This window comes from Sciurus vulgaris (assembly GCF_902686455.1).
Source record: "Sciurus vulgaris genome assembly, chromosome: 11".
NCBI lineage: Eukaryota > Metazoa > Chordata > Mammalia > Rodentia > Sciuridae > Sciurus > Sciurus vulgaris.
In genome coordinates this window covers 43910276-43930460 of record NC_136472.1, presented here as the reverse complement: position 1 = coordinate 43930460, position 20185 = coordinate 43910276, and the positions used below count along the sequence as shown (strand labels likewise).

Genomic DNA, 20185 nt, shown 5'->3' with positions numbered 1-20185 from the left:
AGCTGACTCCCATCTACATGGTAGCATTGCAAATCTGCCATCTTATTCCATGACCACCACCACCTCCCAAATCTCTTGCTCCATTCTTGCCCACAGTTATTTGGTCCAGAAGTAGACCCTGAAGTAATCTATGCTAATCTGGCTATAGGTAACTGACCCTATCTAGGCCTTTCCTAATTTTTAAAAAATTTATTGTGAAAAAAGTTCTCTGAAATCCACTGCAGGGTCTGGCATATATAAAACTTAAGATTTCTCAGATCCACATTTCAACTATAGAAGAAAAAGTGACTAATTTGCATGGAGAAAATATGAAGGCAGGAATTAGAGAGGTCTTCCTAGAAGCAGTCACTTTTCTGATCCCAGTTGTTCCAGAGGCCCATGTCTTTGGTATGATTTGCTTGTGCAACTCCTTCTTGGTTTCCATAAGCCAATCCTTCTCTCTCCCTCCTTTGTTTTTATTTATTTATTAATTTTTTAGAAAATGAAGTAAGTTCAGATTGGGTTTCTATTATTTATAATCAAACTAACTAAAACAAATTAGATAAAAAAGCTTCTTCATCTGAATATTAAAATCTTTTAAGTATATTCTTTGACTTTACTTACCTGATTTACCTAAATGGGATTTTTCATAATCTTAAACTGTGAAATAAACTTAATAAATTGTAAAATTTACAATTCACTTCCTAAGTTCTAAGCAATAAAATGTGCCCCTCAGATTTATTTATATGGATGTGACATTTTTGTCACTAGTCTCTCTAACCACATTTGATGATATACATCTGAAAAACTTTCCAACTCACAGAACTTTCACTTAAATGATGGTTGTCATGGTTTAGATATTATGTGTCCCCCAAAACCTCATGTGTGAGCCAATGCAAGAAAGTTTAAAGGTAAAATGACTGGGTTACGAGATCTGGACCTCATTACTCTGCTGATACATTAATCTGCTGGTAGGGATTTACTGGGTGGTAACTGTTGGCAGGTAGGGTATGGCTGGAGGAGTTGATCACTGAGGGTGTGCCTTCAGAGTTTATATTTTGTCCATGGCAATAGGAGAGCTTGCTCTCACAATCTACACCACCCCCTTACCCCTTCCTGGTGCCACATTCCCAGCTCTGCTTTCTTTGGCCATACACTTCTGCCATGATGTTTTGCCTCACCCAGGCCCTGAGGAATGGATTCAGACATCTAGGGACTGAGACCTCTGAAACCATGAAAATGCTAACGAAAACAATGGTCAACACCTTACATTCCTGCATGGTTCTGATTTGGTAAGAGAAAATGTGCCCTCTTCTTAGATTTACATATTTATTATTCTGTTTTTCTCTTCTGAATGGTATCTTCCCTACTTCTTATTCTTTAAAATTATTGTTTTTACACAGAAACCCCTTTGATAATGAAGAAAATCATATTTTTATGAGCCAACCAGATAGTTTTCCTGTTTCCTTTTATGCACACATGTGCGCCCAGACACACACACACACACATTTTTTTTTTTAATGGAACAGGAAGGGTTTGGGGAGAAGAAAAACAAAAACATATAGTGAATGTTGAACCGATCTAGTTTTTCTAGCATCTCTCATTGTTTCTTTGAAGAAATTCAACATTTGCCTTACAACCAAAGAATAAACATCAGCTGCTTGGGAAAGCTATTGAATTTCAAAATCCCTTTGAAATGTCACATTAACCTGTTTAACTTTTAGTCAGTTCTTTAAAGTATCTAACATTTCCGATGACTCCCAGATCTATGACTGCTTATATTTCTCTAACATAAAAGTTTGTTTCCTTCACTCAGGGACTGTGGTGAATGAATCAGCACTGTTCGGAGACGCGTGTCGCAGCTGCAGCCTGTGTGTGGCCTTTCTGCAGGTTAGTTCAACTTAGGAACATCAAACAGGGTCAAGTGCTAACTCAGGTTGATTTGTCTAAAACTCTACAGCCCTAGCCTTATATTTAACCCCACATTAAGTTTAATCTTTAAAGCTACATTTTTCACAGATTATCTGTCATTCTGAGATGTGTAGAGATCAGGCAACAACTATTAATTCATTATTTTGCAATTCATATACATAATCAGTGTATATTTAGTAGACATAGTAAAAAAAAAAAAAGTTTTATTTTAAAAAAAAAGGTGTTTTCCTTGTTCTTGAATAGCCATGTTGTAATATAGAGTAACACAAATACATAAATTTTGAAGAGTTGGACAATAACAGGGTAAAGTCTATAACAGAGGTTAAACTACAATGGGGGACCAAAGGAATAAAGAAGTGAAGTTTTCCTCCAAGCAGAAGTGAATTTACAACCTTCTTTTTAGGTGAAAGCTAAATAATTTTGTAGTGACTCATCAACTTCGTATCCTGGAATATAATCAATAATTAACATCTGGTGACCTTTTTTTTTTGTAATGCTTTTGATAGTATTCCTGTCTTATACTTATTCTTAGTTATTATTGTTCATTGATATCCAAGTGCTTTGACTTCCATATTTTTCTCAGAATGTTTTCTGTAGGACAGCTATCTGTAGGACAGTTCAATTTCTATATGTGAACACATATATTCACCTTATTAAGAATACTAATATTAGAATGGATGACCATCTTATGGTAATTATGATATAATAACCTGTCTGAATAAGCCATTTCTTCCTAGAATTAGAATTCTTAATATTTTTGAAGCCATGGTCCCCTTTGTAAACCTAATTAAATTTACAGCCTCTCTAATGAAAAAGGCACATGTACACTAATTTGATATATACCATAAAGGAATTTATGAAGACCCCTCAGCTCAATCAGGGGCTCCAGTCCAATAACTCCTGCTCTAGATAAACAGCTCTCTATTTATGTATCCTTTCCAGAGGTGACCCTGATATGTCAAAGAATAAAGGCTACAAATTTCTACCTTTTATCTTCATATGGTTCCTTCCTACCTGGTTCCTTCAAGTTCCATATGCTGCCTTAGAGGATCTCTATTCTGGCATTATTCAACCTGGTCAGTATTATAACAAGGCTAACCTGTTCTCCCAAAGCAGTTTTATGCTACACATAAAAAAAAATGGAAAATTAAATGATTTCAGAGGACTTCACTAGATTAAATATCCTGTACTATTGTTGTTCAATAGAAATAATGCAAGTCCAAATTTGAGCCATGTTGTAGTTTTAAATTTTTGAGAAGCCACATTGAGAAAAGTAAAATAAAACAGATGAAGTTAATTTTAAAAGTATAGTTTATTTAAATCAATTTATTCAGAATATTATTTCAACATACAATCCATATAAAAATGAGATAGTTTACATTTTTTGTTCTAAGTCTTCAAAATCATGTTAGCTTAACAATGAGAGCACATTTCAGTTCTAGCTTCAAGAATTCAGTCACTATAAGTATATGTGGATTTGTTATAGAAATGATCAATTTTTCTCCCTTTTAGGAATAACCTTTTCCCATAATAACTGATAAAAAATTAATATACATTTTCTCTTTTCTAACTCAAGAAAACCATATATAATTCTGGAAAATATAAGTCTACCTCAAAGAAAAAGGAGCATAACTTATAGCTATATGGAAGAAGATGGAATCCGTATTCCCTGAAATGTAATGTAGTCACCCTGACCCTTGAAGAAGTTGCATCTTTTCAGTTTTCTCTCAAGGGCCAATGGATTTAGTGTAGCTACCACACAGCTTTAAAAATAAAATAATCAAGACAAATCATGCTGCATTCAGTGTCAAGCAGACTCATACTAATATCCTCACTAAAAATGACTTCAGACTGACCATGCCAAAGTTGTCCTTCAGATCATAATTAAAGGATGAGTGTATATTCTGGTTAAATCAGTGCATCCTGATGAGAACAAATAACCATGCCATATATGAAGCCACGAATGGCATTTATAGTCACACACACGCGTGCGCACACACACACACACACACACACACACACACACACACTTCAGTACTTACTATTCAAGTATTATAGAGCATTTAATGAAATAGTCTTGAAGACCAAAATGCCAAAACCTACAGCAGACAAAATGCCAAAACTATAGCTCATATGCAGCAACTATTTTAGAAACACATCTTTACCACAATTCCTCAGCTTAGCTATCTTTTTTATGCATTTCATTTTTTGGAATAACAATTTTATTGCCATTAAATGAAAAAAAAAATTCCCCAAAATTCTTTCAGGCACTAATTTTTTTAACCAGTTAAGTGATCTGTTGTGCTTTTAAATGGTATCATTTGGAACAGACATAGCATCCTTTGAAAAAAGGGCACATTGTTAAGAGTTCTTAAAGCAATACTGGGCATCTTGAATCTTTTTTTCAGAGTTAAAAAAAATCTCAATGCTAGCAGTTAATAAATGTTAAGATTTTTTTAAGTAGTGGCTACAATATTACACTGTTAATTGCATTACTCACTGAAAAAATGCAATGAGTCATAGTTTATAGTTGTTTCTTAAGCAATTTGGAGAGCTTTTCAAGCATTTCATAAAGAATGAGGGGACTCCAAAGCTGATAAAATAAGTCTAGAAAGATCATTTCCTTTCTTTAATAGGTTTTAGAAATTTTATGATTAAGAATAGACTAAAATAACTTGAAATTCAGGACCTAAACAGACTCAGTTGATATCAGCTGTTTTCAACCTCTTCAAAATTTAGAATACTTTTGCTGTTCCACATTACAAATATCTCTCAACATTAACCCAATGTTTAAGAAAAAAAAATGTTTTGTTAAATAGAAATGAAATTATCTCCCTATTTTTATGAAAGGCACATTCAGTTACTAACCTGATTTTTTAATAGATAATTTGTGTTCCATGATGAATCAACCCCAGGGAAAAGACAGTTTTATAATATTTAGGTTAGCCTCCACAGATAGATCAGAGACTAAAAACAGAAGACTTAACCACATTAAGAAGTTGAAGTAAATTCATAGACTTTCCAGGATTAAGTTTCTTTATTTATGTGAGAATTTAAAAATGTGGCCACAGCTCAAATGAAAAGCATCTATGACTTCTATATAACTGGAAGGAAAGCGACTTAAAAAGAACAAAGGTGATATACTAAATGTTTGAATTCACTCTCCTTCACACCTCTCCTGGGTGTTCCTTCATCCACCAGTTAGATCTTCATCTTCTAGAACACATGTAGTGGTCATAAGAATGCACCTTATTATTGATGAAGAGGTCCATGCTGCTGCACTTTGCAATGCATTCCAAGGTCATGCCTGTCATGAGTAACTTCCTCCTGATGATTAAGTTAGGTAGAAATACTAAGATGGTCCTGTCTCTTGGAGATACAACTAGTTTGTCATTGACTTTGGCTCAAGGACTCACAAATGACTTCGCTGAGTGTTCCATCCAAACTTCCTTACCTCTCTCCTAAATTCAGACTTAGATTTCAATTAGCATGGCCCTCCCTGAGTTTCCAGCCCCCACCCCAGCATTTCCTTTCATGCAGGTATTTCTTTTAATAAATTTCTTTATTATTTAATCCTGACTTAGCATCTGCTTCTCAGGGGACATGGAGTAATACATCAATTCAAAGGCCTTTTCCAACTCTTTCAGAGTTTATCAATCAAAATCTCTGTTCTTGTAACATATACAAAAGAAAGCAGAAGAAAATGGTCCTTTATAATTTGACCTTGGCTCATTTCCCTAACTTCCTTTATCTCTCTTGTATGTTCCAGGTTCACCCAAATTGCTGTTGTATCCAGGACTCTTACCTTTGAAAATGCTGTCTCTGCCTATAACGACTTCCTCTCTAGTTTATATAACAACTGCTTCATTATACAAGACTACATCTAAGTCACCTCCTTTAGTAAGCCTTTCCTGACACCTCCATGCAGAATTAAGACAGGGATCTTGTCTTGTGTGCATATTTTGCTTAGTTTTCATTACCTCGGCATTTTTGAAGATGTGCCAGTTGTTTTTCATCATATCCTTCAATTTGGGTTTTCCCAATGTTTCCTCATGATATGACCTGAATTGTGCATTTTCAATTTTACTATCATGCTTACTGTATTCTTTTCATTTTAACCTATCAGATTACATATGATGTCTACTTGTCCCATTTCTGATGATATTCAATTTTAATCACTTTATTAAGATGTTGTCCCTCAGGTTTCTCCCATACTTGTTCTCTTGCTATTTAAGAAAATATTTTGTAGGGGACTATTTTAGAACTATGTAAAAAATCTCCTTTATAACCTCACTTTCACCTACTCATTTTAGAATTCAGTGATGTTTCTGGGCTGGGTTGATAGTTAAAGTGTATTTATTCACCACTGATGCTTTTCTAAAGCAGTATTCCTTCTACATTAATCAGAGCCTTTCTACTACAAGGAAGAGCTTTCTCTTTTCCTCATTAATTTAGTCATTCACTTATTTTGGTGGGATACTAGTTTATTCCACAGGTTATAGTTCATTATTACATCATTATTTTAATGCTGTAATTGTACACTCTTGGCCGGTGTGCCCCTTTAAGCTTATCTCTGTTCTTCCAATAAATCCTCACCTCTCTTTGAGCATGTCCTTACATTGTGTTATAAAAGATGTTCAGCCTCATCACATTTTTAATACCCTCATCCTTGGGTTCAATATTTCTTCTGTGAACCTGATTCATTTTTATACTTGAAACCAAAATTTAAGCATTAGGTGCTCATTGCCACTGAGGTACCACTGTTCCCAGGCCCTTTCATAGACAACTGGGAACCACACACACATTTACATCTGCATCTATTCTATTTCTGTATCTACCTATAATGAAAATATTAAGTCACTCTTATACCTCCAATTCTAATCTAAAACTGCCTTTCTTTTTCTGTCTTTTCCATACTTAAATAATTCACTTTTCTATAATGGGAAATCTAGCTCTCATTATTCTCAATATATTTACTTATCTAATCTCTGGGTATAGTCAATATTTTGATACTTTTGGCCACTACCCTCTTTGCCCTTGTACAGATCTGCCTCCACTACCCTGGAAGACCCCTGTCAGGCCAGACTCATGGCTATTTGACAATAGAAAGAAAGATATCAATAAACCTAAAGAAAGAAAAGGGAAGAGGAAGAGACAGAGCTACTACTGTGTCTTTATCCTTTTTTAATGCTTATTAATCTGTTTTAAAAAGAGACAGTGGGTGTCAGGTTTAGTGTCTTTTATAAGGATAAGTATCTAAAATTGAATATTTTGCTTTAATTGTGAATGTGTTTAAAGTTACCTGATCTATTTCTTTATCTTAAATATATTTTAATTGCATAAATATTACATACTTTAACCGTATAATTCTTTTTTTATTTTTTTATTTTTGGGGTACTAGGAATTGAACTCAGGGGCACTTGACCACTGAGCCACATCCCCAACCTTATTTTGTATTTTATTTAGAGATGGGGTCTCACTGAGTTACTTAGTACCTCACTCTTGCTGAGGCTGGCTTTGAACTTGTGACCCTCCTGTCTCAGCCTCCAGCGCCACTAGGAACCATAGTTCTTTTTTTTTTTTACTTTTTAAATTTTTTTTTTAATTTTACAGACTGCATTTTGATTCATTGTACTGAACTGGGGGACATCATTTCATTTCTATGAAATAAAATACTTGGGAATCAATCTAACAAAAGAGGTGAAAGATCTCTGTGATGAAAACTACAGAACACTAAAGAAAGAAATTGAAGAAAACCTTAGAAGATGGAAAGATCTCCCATGTTCTCAAATGGGCAGAATTAATATTGTCAAAATGGTCATTCTACCAAAGGTGCTATACAGATTCAAAGCAATACCAATTAAAATCCCAATGACATTCCTCATAGAAATAGAAAAGCAGTCATGAAATTCATCTGGAAGGATAAGAGACCTTGAATAGCCAAAACAATCCTGAGCAGGAAAAGTGAAGCAGAAGGTATCACACACAATACCAGACCTTAAACTATACTACAGAGCAATAGTAACAAAAGCAGCATGGTATTGACACCAAAATAGACAGGCAGACCAATGGTACAGAACAGAAGACACAGAGACAAACTGACATAAATACAGTCACTTCATACTAGACAAAGGAGCCAAAAACATACAATGGAGAAAAGATAGCGTGTTCAACAAATGGTCCTGGGAAAACTGTAAATCCATATGCAGTAAAATGAAATTAAACCTCTATCTCTCACCCTGCACAAAACTCAACTCAAAATGGATCAAGGACTTAGGAATTAGACTGGAGGCCCTGCCCCAAATAGAAGACAAAGTAGGCCTGAATCTTCATCATGCTGGCTTAGGATCAGACTTCCTTAACAAGACTCCCAAAAGAACAAGAAATCAAAGCAAGAATCAATAAATAAGATGAACTCAAACTAAAATCCTTTTTCTCAGCAAAGGATATAATCAATAATGTGAAAAGAGAGCCTACAGAGTAAGAGAAAATCTTTTCCACATGCACTTGAGATAGAGGACTTATCTCCAAAATTTATAAAAAACTTACAAATCTTAACACCAAAAATACAAAGAACCCAGTCAATAAATGGGTGAAGGAACTGGACAGACACTTTACAGAAGAAGACATACAGGCAATTAATAAATATATGAAAAAGTGTTCAACATCTCTAGTAATTAGAGAAATGCAAATTAAAACAACTCTAAGATTTCATCTTACTCCAATTAGATTGGCTATATTCAAGAACACAAACAATAATAGATATTGGCATGGATGTGGAGAAAAAGGCACACCTTTAGATTGCTGGTAGAGTAGCAAATTGGTGCAACCATATAGTTCTTAACCCATGCAGTTCGAAGGATTTTAACATGTGTTAAACATATAAACATATATGTAAACATACATATATATGTGTATATTATATATTCAGCTTCCTAGAAGGTCCCAGTCAATCCCTACCTCCTGTAAACAAACATTTTGAATTGTATCAGAAAATGTTGTATCAGAGTTGTATCAGATGATTTGTACCAGAGTTGTTTTGCTTCCTTTGTAAATATTTTTAAGGTAAAAATTTATGAAATATTAAGATTATAATTGGTAATAGTGATGTAAGGAATGTAGAACAAATAGCACATAAGGTATTGCAATGATGATGGGAGTGTGAAGCAGTGACTTGTTTCATGGATATTCTATAGAGTTATTCCTTTTCCTTACAACTGATTGTATTTCTACAACAGAGATGGCTACCACCAAAAGACAAGTTATAGATACAAACTCTGGCATTCCCTCTCCACTTCTTCTATAGATATTTTTCTTTTAAATGTCTACTTATATGACTATTACATGCTTTATAATCCAGGAGCTGTAGAAAAATATGAAACAATTCCTGTCTCCAAATTAGAGGTGACCACCATGAACTAATTCATAGAATTGTTTGCAAATCTGGCCACAGATTCTTTCTGCTGCCCTATGAATGATAGTCGGAATTCACAAATCCATTGACTTGCAAAAGGATGATTCCAGAGGCATTTAAAAGAAATGAGAAAAAAAGAACAAAGAGGGTAGAATTTCTATTTCACAATTTGCATGTGGTTTTCAATAAATAAAAATATTTGTATTACAGAATTATATGTGGCATTAACAAAAAGTGTCATCCATAATCTATAGCTTAAGTCTTTTAAGCACTTGATCAATCCAAGTGTGCTGAAATAATTGCTTCTCAAATGGTAAAATTCAGTTAGAAATGAAAATTGCTTTGGGTAGAAGATTTTGAATTACAGCCTGGTTTTTCTCAATGATATTATACTCCTTCTTTTACTCTACCTTTTTTTTTCTTTTATATCTTTTTATGGTCAAGCAACTAGCCCTAAATCAGGAATTCTTTCTGTGCTGTACAAGCAGTACATTGTGAAAAGGCACAAATATTGTTTCAAATTGATACTATCAATCAGCAGGTATTTACTGACTGACTGGATACCATGAGACAAAATCTCTGTCCCCTAGGAGAAATATTTGCTGTGTTCAAAGAAATAAATTATGCTTAAAATTTTAAATTTGGAGAACAGAAATTGCAAACTTTTACTCAAACATTCCCTACCTTAACTATTAAAATATACTCAGACTAGGTCACCAAGCAACTTTTCAGAACAAATATCTCCCACTCTTACATATCCTGTCTGGATCTGAAAAGTTTATTCATGGAAGTGAAATGAGTCTACTGATTTCTTCTTACACAGTGGGACAATAGCAGCAAGGTCTATTTTACTTGTAAACCTAATGGAATTTGGGATGGACTATTCAGAGCTATGCATTTAGAAACAATGATTCACCCAGTTGTGGTGGTACACACCTGTAGTTCCAGCAACTCAGGAGGCAGAGGTAGGAGGATTATAAGTTGGAGGCTGGCCTGGGGAATTTGGTGAGAACCTGTCTCAAAAATTTTTTTGAAGTCTGTAAAGGTAGCTCAGTGGTAGAGCACCCTTGGGTTTAATCCCCATAAAAAAAAGAAAAAATGAAAAATGATTTGTCAACACTATTAATCAACATGAACATCTGGAATCTTCTTTGTAAATCTGTGCCCCACATCTTAATAACAAGAGCTTCCTCACTGGGGATCGAGTGAGTTAAGGCATGTATGAGACAGTTTTGTAAGCCATGGCATGCTATCCAAGTTTAAGGGAGTATATAATCCCCAAGAGTCTGAACAGTTTGCTGCCTAAGTCATAGTATGACACAAGTGTCCCGCATTTGAGTATAATTAAGTATAAACTTTAGGTAGTTTAAATGTGACAGAACAGTATCCATCACTCAAATATAAAGACTGGAGTGGACATGGCAGGAAATGTACACCCTAGTAAGCCATCATAGCCAGCACTGAGGTCCTAAGTGAAGCCAGCTCCTGGTCAGAAAGATTCCAAAACCAAGGCTTGAGCAGATCCTCTGAGGTTTATGAGCTCTGCTTGGAGGATTACTTCTCCTGGAGCTGTGAAGTTAGTTCTTATTCTCTCTGCCTTGATTTCCCTTACAGGAGTGTCATGGTTGTAAAAGTGACAGCTGACTCTGAAGAAGAAAATTGCAAGACAGTGGACAACGGTATTATAATTTATTATCTCATCTACATTAAATTCACTTCCTTCTTCCTATGCAAGTTAAGCTTGAGAATCTGAACTCTTTTGAAGATTTCTCAGGACCTAACCTGCCCCTCTTCATATCATAGGTTGATAAAATGCTGCCTGACCTTTCTGCTGGGAGAAGGGAATGCTTAGGCAAAAAATGATTGACCCATGATTCATCCAACAACTCTCTCCCACAACTTGAAGCATTTTCTCCATTGCACTCAATAACCTCTCTACCCAGTAGCCTGTGAGATCCTTTAATAACAAATGTTCCTCATGTTTTACTTGCCCTGTCACTGTAACAGTTAGGATAGGATAACACATAGTAGGCACTCATTAAAATTTGTTGATCTGAATAAGACAAGAAGGTACTCAAAAAGCAAAAAGGCTTAGAGCTACCTGGATATCCATGTATCCAGGATGTAAACAATACAATTTGCTGCAGCCATTTTTACACATTTGAATCAAATGTAAAATATTTTTCAGCCAGTTCGTCTGCATTCCTCACCCTTTCCCTATCCCCAAATTTCACCTCATCCCTGCTCTTTACCCTATTCCATCTCAGATCCTGATTCCCCCTCTCAACCTCAGCCCTTCCTTTTCCACCCTCTCCCCAAGCATCGTGAATGAAGTGGGTCAGATGAGGTAAGAAAAGATATCCTCAAGGAGAGAGGAAGGATATCTGGGGATCCTGGCAACAAGAAAATTGATAACTCAGTGGATTAATTTTTACAGCAAAATGTCTCAGAATCAAAGTTCTCACAACAAAAATAAATATTCACAGGACAATGACCTAGTTCACAGTATCAGTTATATGGTATGGAAAAACAGGAGAAAATGTTAAAGTGATTGGGTAGAGTCAGGTCTAAGGGTCTGTTGGTAGGAATAAGTATGGAAAAAGGCATCTCAGTAAGGCAACAGCATCACAAAGAAAGCGGAATTTAAGCAAAAATTGCCATATAGCCACATCTGGTCATATTTTGGGCCTCCAGTGGAAGGTTTCCATAGCTCTTCAGATCCAAGGTGATAATGGGGACTACAGGAGAGGAGTCCCAGCATTATGAAAAGCAGCGATGATAATCTGGGCTCAGGAGACAGTGAAATGGTCAAGTTGTTTTTGATCATGAATGCCTGGGAAATATCTATTGACAAGGAGTCATTTTTAAGAGAAGAGTGTGGTTTAGCTTTGAGGATGTTGATTTCCATCTGGAAATATGCTATGGGGCAATAACATATCACAACTTTCAAGGGTGTGCCACCACATTTTGTTCAATAAGTAAGATTTATTTAGCTCATATCTGTTAGATGAAGTATCAAGAGTACCCCGTGTCTCAGCCCATCTTATATTGCTAATAATACAATACCACAGGCTTACCAACTTATAAAAAAGAGATTTATTTTGGCTCACAGTTCTGATCCAAGGCTGAGGGACCGCATTGGTAGTGCCTCATGCTGGTGGAGTGGCACACATCAATTCATGGTAAGAAATGGAGCAGTCATGTGGATGTGCCTTCTGTTTTCTCTTCCTCTTCTTATATCAGTACTCAATGATGGGGACTCCACTCTGTAGACTTTCCAGATCTTAACCTCCCAAGTTCCTCCCTCAAAATCACCACAGTCAGATCAAGTTTCCATCCTTAATACCTCACAACTCCAACTCTGAGTTTCTGAGGAAAAAATTGTCTTCAAACTATAGCACCTGGCCATGTGATGGAAAGCATGAACTATAGTAAGAAGGGGTGAGAGATGTAATCATTGTGTAAAGAAGATGGAGTGTTTACTGAGATGGAAGAGAACTTTGCCTCCTAAAATAAAATGCAAATAAGACTTTCCTAATTTGGAATTGTGACTTAAGACAATGGGTAAAAAGTACCTCTAGGTTTTAAAGAAAGGTACCAGACATATCTCCAGACTTGTCGAAAGGCTGCAAAGGACTAAGATGTGTGGGTTATGCCACTGAAGCAGGACCTGAGAGGGAAGTCATCAAGTGAAGAGTGCATGTTGAACCAGGAATGTTCCTAGCAAGAGAACTCTGAAGAGCCCACTAAAGCACCCTCACAGAGCACAGCATGTCCACAGAGCTCAGTGGTACCAGCACCACAGAACTCAGTGGATAAGACATTTTTCTCCTCTACCTCTTCATCCTTACCCTATCCCAGCCTAGTGTCACCAAGAGGAACATAATGCGGGGGAAGTTGGAGAATAGTATTAGAGAAACAAAGAAACGGGCTTTATCAGTTTTCCCACTGTTAAAGTATAGAATTCTTGGGTCAAACCACACTGAGGAAGAGAGAAAATTGAAACGGAATGGGAGATTGGATGTTTTAGATTTTTTTTTAATATTTGAAAATGACACTATATAATTATTACCCATAAGTGGCTAAGACAGCTGTGGAAATGGTCTGAGAGGACAGAGAAGACAGATATGGTTAGAATGGCTGGAGGCAGCTGTGGAAGAAAAAAATGAATAAAACTGACTTTATTGTATCCTTAGTTCAGCTTATTCAACAAATAGAAGCGAGAAAGGTCAGAGCAATAAATATTTCTACTCATAAAGTGACATAAAGCTTAAGGGATATTGGTGAGTTGTGCTATAATTGGGTGATATTTTTTTCCCAATTTTACAAAACTTATTTTTATTTATTTATTTATTTATTTTTTTTGCAGTATTGGGGATCGAACTCAGGGCCTTGTGCTTGCAAGGCGAGCACTCTACCAGCTGAGCTATCTTCCCCAAAACTTATTTTTAAATCAGCATTTAATTTATAATCCCTTTATGTATGCTTCAAGTGTATCAAATTATGCTGCCAACATAAAGGTGCTGAGAACAACTGCGGAAGGGAACAAGAGACATGGAATGGAACTGAGTGGGATACTGGGGCTGAGCAGTTTTAAAAATCATCAGCACAGGGGCGATCCAAGATGGCAGACTAGAGGGTGACTGCATCTCCAGTCGCCCCAGAACCCAGGATTCAAGAAGGGGAGGCACTGAGAGACTCAGACTAAAGTAGAACCATGGGGTGAGTCTCCCCCACCCAGCGAAGCTCAGCTGGGCGGCAGGCCCGGATTCGAGTTGCTTATTAGAGTAGGACAGGGCAGATAGCATCTTCCCCAGGCAGCTCTGTGCAGTCTGGAGGTGGGCTCCTCCCACAGGGACAGATGCTCCAGCCTCACGGAGCAGGCCCCCCAGTGAGAGCCTCTCTGCACAGAAGCAGTGTGGCCAGCTCCGTCCCGCACGCAGGTTGCTTCAGAGACCAGCACAGGGCGCCAGGGACTCCCCCAAGCAGCCCAGCCCCCTCCAGCGGGAAGCGCCTCTTTAGGCTAGCTTCCCGGGGCAGACCGCCCAGTGAGAGCCTCTCAACGTAGAGCCAGCCACAAGTCCCCAAGCCAGCGGAGAACTCCGACATGCAAGCGGCTTCTGGGACCAGGGCTGGGCAGCCAGAGACCTCTCCAGACAGCCTTGTCCCCCTCCAGCTGCAGGCTTTTTCCACGGGGCGATCCAAGATGGCGGACTAGAGGGTGACAGCATCGCCAGTCGCCCCAGAACCCAGGATTCAAGAAGGGGAGGCACTGAGAGACATGGACTAAAATAGAACCACGGGGTGAGTCTCCCCCACCCAGCGAAGCTCAGCTGGGCGGCAGGCCCGGATTCGAGAGGCTTATTAGAGTAGGACAGGCCAGATAGAGTCTCCCCCAGGCAGCTCTGTGCAGTCTGGTGGTGGGCTCCTCCCACAGGGACAGATCCTCCAGCCTCGCAGAGCAGGCCCCCCTTCTGCACAGAAGCAGCACGGCCAGCTCCAGCCCGCCCGGCCAGCTCCCGCCGCCGGCCCGCAGGTTGCTTCAGTGACCAGCACAGGGCGCCAGGGACTTCCCCAAGCAGCCCAGCCCCCTCCGGCGGGAAGCGCCTCTCTAGGCTAGCTTCAGTGAGAGCCTGTCTACACAGAGCCAGCCACAAGTCCCCAAGCCAGTGGAACCTGCGACATACAACCAGCCTCTGGGACCAGGGCTGGGCAGCAAGAGACCTCTCCAGGTCTCTCTCCCTGGAACCAGTAGCGGGCTAGGGACAGCGTTCTTGTGAAGCACTGCATTATCAAATTAATCCAAGACTTCTGGCTACTGAAGGCTGGTAGGTGATAAACTGGAAATCTACAGGGACACTATAAGCCAATAGAGGAAATCTACAATATCACACAGTCCAACTGACATCTGACCAATATGAGAAAACATGGGAAGAAAATGTCCCAAACAAACCTAGATACTATATCAATAAAACCCAATGACAGCACAGCAGAAGAAATGTCAGAAAGGGAGTTCAGAATGTACATAATTAAAACAATCAGGGGAGCAAACGAGGAGATGAAAGAACAAATGCAGGCAGTAAATGAAAGCAACAATCAACAGTTAAAAGAGCAAATAAAAGAAGCAAAAGAGCATTTCAATAAAGAGATACTGAAAAAAAAAAAAAAAACAAACAGAAATCCTTGAAATGAAGGAAACAATAAACCAAGTTAAAAACTCCATAGGAAGCATAACCAATAGGATAGATCACCTGGAAGACAGAACCTCAGATATTGAAGAAAAAAATATTTAATCTTGAAAACAAGGTTGACCAAACAGAGAAGATAGTAAGAAATCATGAACAGAATCTACAAGAATTATGGGATATCATGAAGAGGCCAAATTTAAGAATTATTGGGATTGAGGAAGGCTTAGAGAAACAAACCAAAGGAATGAACAATCTATTCAATGAAATAATAGCAGAAAATTTTCCAAATCTAAAGAATGAAATGGAAAACCAAGTATAAGAGGCTTATAGGACTCCAAATATGCAAAATTGCAACAGACCTACACCAAGGCACATTATTATGAAAATACCTAACATTCAAAATAAAGACAGAATTTTAAAGGCCACAAGAGAAAAGAATCAGATTACATTCAGGGGGAAACCAATAAGAATATCAGCAGATTTTTCAATCCAGACCCCAAAAGCTAGAAGGGCCTGGAACAACATTTACCAAGCCCTGAAAGAAAATGGATGCCAACCAAGAATTTTATACCCAGCAAAACTTACTTTCAGATTTGACGATGAGATAAGAACCTTCCATGATAAACAAAAGCTAAAGGAATTTACAAAAAGAAAGCTGGCATTACAGAACATTCTCAGCAAAATATTCCATGAGGAAGAGATGAAAAACAACGAAGCAAATCAGCAACGGGAGGAACTAGCCTAAAGGAATAGCCAAATAAAGGAGAAACCAAATCATGTCAAAAAACAAAAATGAGTCCAATGACTAGGAATACAAATCATATCACAATAATAACCCTGAATGTTAATGGCCTGAACTCATCAATCAAAAGACATAGACTGGCAGATTGGATTAAAAAGAAAAATCCAACAATATGCTGCCTGCAAGAGACCCATCTCATAGAAAGAGATACCCATAGACTAAAGGTGAAAGGATGTGAAAAAACATACCATGCACACGGACACAGCAAAAAGCTGGAGTATCCATCCTCATTTCAGATAATGTGGACTTCAAGCCAAAACTAGTCAGAAGGGATAAAGAAGGACATTACATCCTGCTTAAGGAAAGCATAAATCAGCAAGACAGAACAATCATAAATATCTATACCTTGAACATTGGCTCATCCATGTACGTCAAACAAATCCTTCTCAATGCCAGAAATCAAATAGACCACAACACAATAATACTAGGTGATTTTAACACACCTCTCTCACCACTGGATAGATCATCCAAACAGAAATTGAATAAAGAAACCATAGATCTCAATAACACAATCAACAATTTAGACTTAACCGACTTATATACAATATACCATCCAACAAAGAACAAATACACTTTCTTCTCAGCAGCCCATGGATCCTTCTCTAAAATAGACCATGTTTTATGCTGCAAAGCTACTGTTAACAAATACAAGAAGATAGAGATACTACCTTGTACTCTATCAGATCATAATGGACTGAAATTAGAAATAAATGACAGAATAAAAAACAGAAACTCTCCAATACTTGGAGATTAAATAATACACTACTATATGATGAATGGATAACAGAAGACATCAGGAGGGAAATTAAAAAATTCTTAAAAGTAAATGAGAACAAAGACACATCATATCAAAATCTCTGGGACACTATGAAAGCAGTACTTAGAGGAAGATTTATTTTATGGGGCGCATTCAACAGAAGAAGTAGAAATCAACAAATAAACAACACTACAGCTCAAAGCCCTAGGAAAAGAAGAGCAGACCAACACCAAAAGTAGTAGAAGACAGGAAATAGTTAAAATCAGAGCCGAAATCAATGCAATTGAAACAAAAGAAACAATCGGAAAAATTAACAAAATAAATAGTTGGTCCTTTGAAAAAAATAAACAAAATTGATAAACCCTTAGCCACGCTAACAAAGAGAAAGAGGGAGAAAACTCAAATTAGTAAAATTTGGAATGAACAAAGAAATATCACAACAGACACGAGTGAAATACAAAACATAATTAGAAGCTATTTTGAAAATCTATACTCCAACAAAACAGAAAACCTCGAAGACATCAACAAGTTTCTAGAGACATACGAATTACCTAAACTGAACAAGGAAGAGATACACAACTTAAATAAATCAATAGAATCCTACCAACAAAGAAAAGTCTGGGACCAGATGGGTTCTCAGCCAAGTTCTACAAAACCTTTAAAGAAGAGCTCATTCCAATACTTCTCAAACTATTCCATAAAACAGAAGAGGAGGGAACCCGCCCAAACTCATTCTATGAAGCCAATATCACCCTGATACCTAAACCAGACAGAGACACATCAAGGAAAGAAAATTTCAGACCAATATCCTTAATGAACATTGATGCAAAAATTCTCAATAAAATTTTAGCAAATCGCATACAAAAATATATTAAAAAAAATAGTGCACCATGATCAAGTGGGTTTTATCCCAGGGATGCAAGGTTGGTTCAACATCTGGAAATCAATAAATGTCATTCACCATATCAACAGACTAAAAGTTAAAAATCACATTATTATTTCAATAGATGCAGAAAAAGCATTCAATAAAATACAGCATCCCTTCATGCTCAAAACACTAGAGAAAATTGGGGTAGTAAGAACATTCCTTAACACTGTAAAGGCCATCTACGCTAAGCCCATGGCCAATATCATTCTAAATGGTGAAAAACTGAAAGCATTCCCCCTAAATCTGGAACAAGGCAGGGATGCCCTCTTTCACCACTTCTATTCAATATTGTTCTTGAGACTCTAGCCCGAGCAATTAGACAAACCAAAGAAATTAAAGGAATACGAATTGGAAAAGAGGAACTCAAACTATCCCTGCTCGCTGATGACATGATTATATATTTAGAGGAACCTGGAAATTCCACCAGAAAACTCTTAGAACTCATAAGTGAATTCAGTAAAGTAGCAGGTTACAAGGTCAATGCTCATAAATCCATTGCATTTCTATATGTAAGTGATGAATCTTCAGAAAGAGAAATTAGGACAACTACCCCATTCACAATAGCATCAAAAAAAATAAAATACTTGGGAATCAATCTCACAAAAGAGGTGAAAGACCTCTACAATGAGGACTACAGAACACTAAAGAAAGAAATTAAAGAAAACCTTAGAAGATGGAAAGATCCTCCATGTTCATAGATAGGCAGAATTAATATTGTCAAAATGGCCATACTACCAAAAGTGCTATACAGATTCAGTGCAATTCCAATTAATATCCCAATGATGTACCTTACAGAAATAGAGCAAGCAATTATGAAATTCATCTGGAAGAATAAGAAACCCAGAATAGCTAAAGCAATCCTCAGTAGAAAGAGCGAAGCAGGGGGTATTGCAATACCAGATCTTCAACTCTATTACAAAGCAATAGTAACAAAAACGGCATGGTATTGGTACCAAAATAGACAGGTAGATCAATGGTACAGAATAGAGGACATGGACACAAACCCAAATAAATACAATTTTCTCATACTAGACAAAGGTGCCAAAAATATGCAATGGAGAAAAGATAGCCTCTTCAACAAATGGTGCTGGGAAAACTGGAAAACCATATGCAATAGAATGAGATTAAACCCCTATCTCTCACCCTGCACAAAACTCAACTCACAATGGATGAAGGACCTCAGAATCAAACCAGAGACCCTGCATCTTATAGAAGAAAAAGTAGGTCCAAACCTTCAACTTGTTGGCTTAGGAGCAGACTTCGTTAACAGGACTCCCATAGCCCAAGAAATAAAAGCAAGAATCAACAACTGGGATAGATTCAAACTAAAAATCTTTCTCTCAGCAAAGGAAACTATCAGTAATGTGAAGAGAGAGCCTACAGAGTGGGAGAATATCTTTGCCACTCATACTTCACATAGAGCGCTAATATCCTGAATCAGTAAAGAACCCAAAAAACTCTACACCAGGAATACAAATAATCCAATCAACAAATGAGCTAAGGAAATGAACAGACACTTCACAGAAGAAGAGGTACAAGCAATCAACAGATATTTGAAAAAATGTTCAACATCTCTAGTAATAAGAGAAATGCAAAGCAAAACTACCCTAAGATTTCATCTCACCCCAATTAGAATGGCGATTACCAAGAACATAAGCAACAGTAGGTGTTGGAGAGGATGTGGGGAAAAAGGTACACTCATACATTGCTGGTGGGGTTGCAAACTAGTGCAGCCACTCTGGAAAGCAGTATGGAGATTCCTCAGAAAACTTGGAATGGAACCACCATTTGACCCAGCTATCCCACTCCTTGGCCTATACCCAAAGGACTTAAAATCAGCATACCATAGAGATACAGCCACATCAATGTTCATAGCTGCTCAATTCACTATAGCCAGATTGTGGAACCAACCCAGATGCCCTTCAGTTGATGAATGGATAAAGAAACTGTGGCATATATATACAATGGAATATTACTCCGCCATGAGGAATGACAAAATTATGGCATTCGCAGGCAAATGGATGAAATTGTAGGATATCATGCTAAGTGAGATAAGCCAATCTCAAAAAACTAAAGGATAAATAATCTCGCTGATAAGCGGATGAGGACATATGGGGGGGTAGGAGGGGTTAGTGTAGTGTTAGGGTTAGGGTTAGGTTTAGGGTTAGGGATAAGGAGGGTGGTA

General features: G+C 37.4%; 1 long non-coding RNA gene across 1 annotated transcript; it reads left to right on the top strand.

Moving 5' to 3' along the window:
- Positions 1-660: 660 nt before the first annotated feature.
- On the top strand, positions 661-10998 carry LOC306640713. Its single transcript, XR_013757872.1, has 3 exons — positions 661-1271; positions 1796-1869; positions 10940-10998. It is a non-coding gene; the product is annotated as an uncharacterized lncRNA (long non-coding RNA).
- The last annotated feature ends 9187 nt before the right edge of the window (positions 10999-20185 follow it).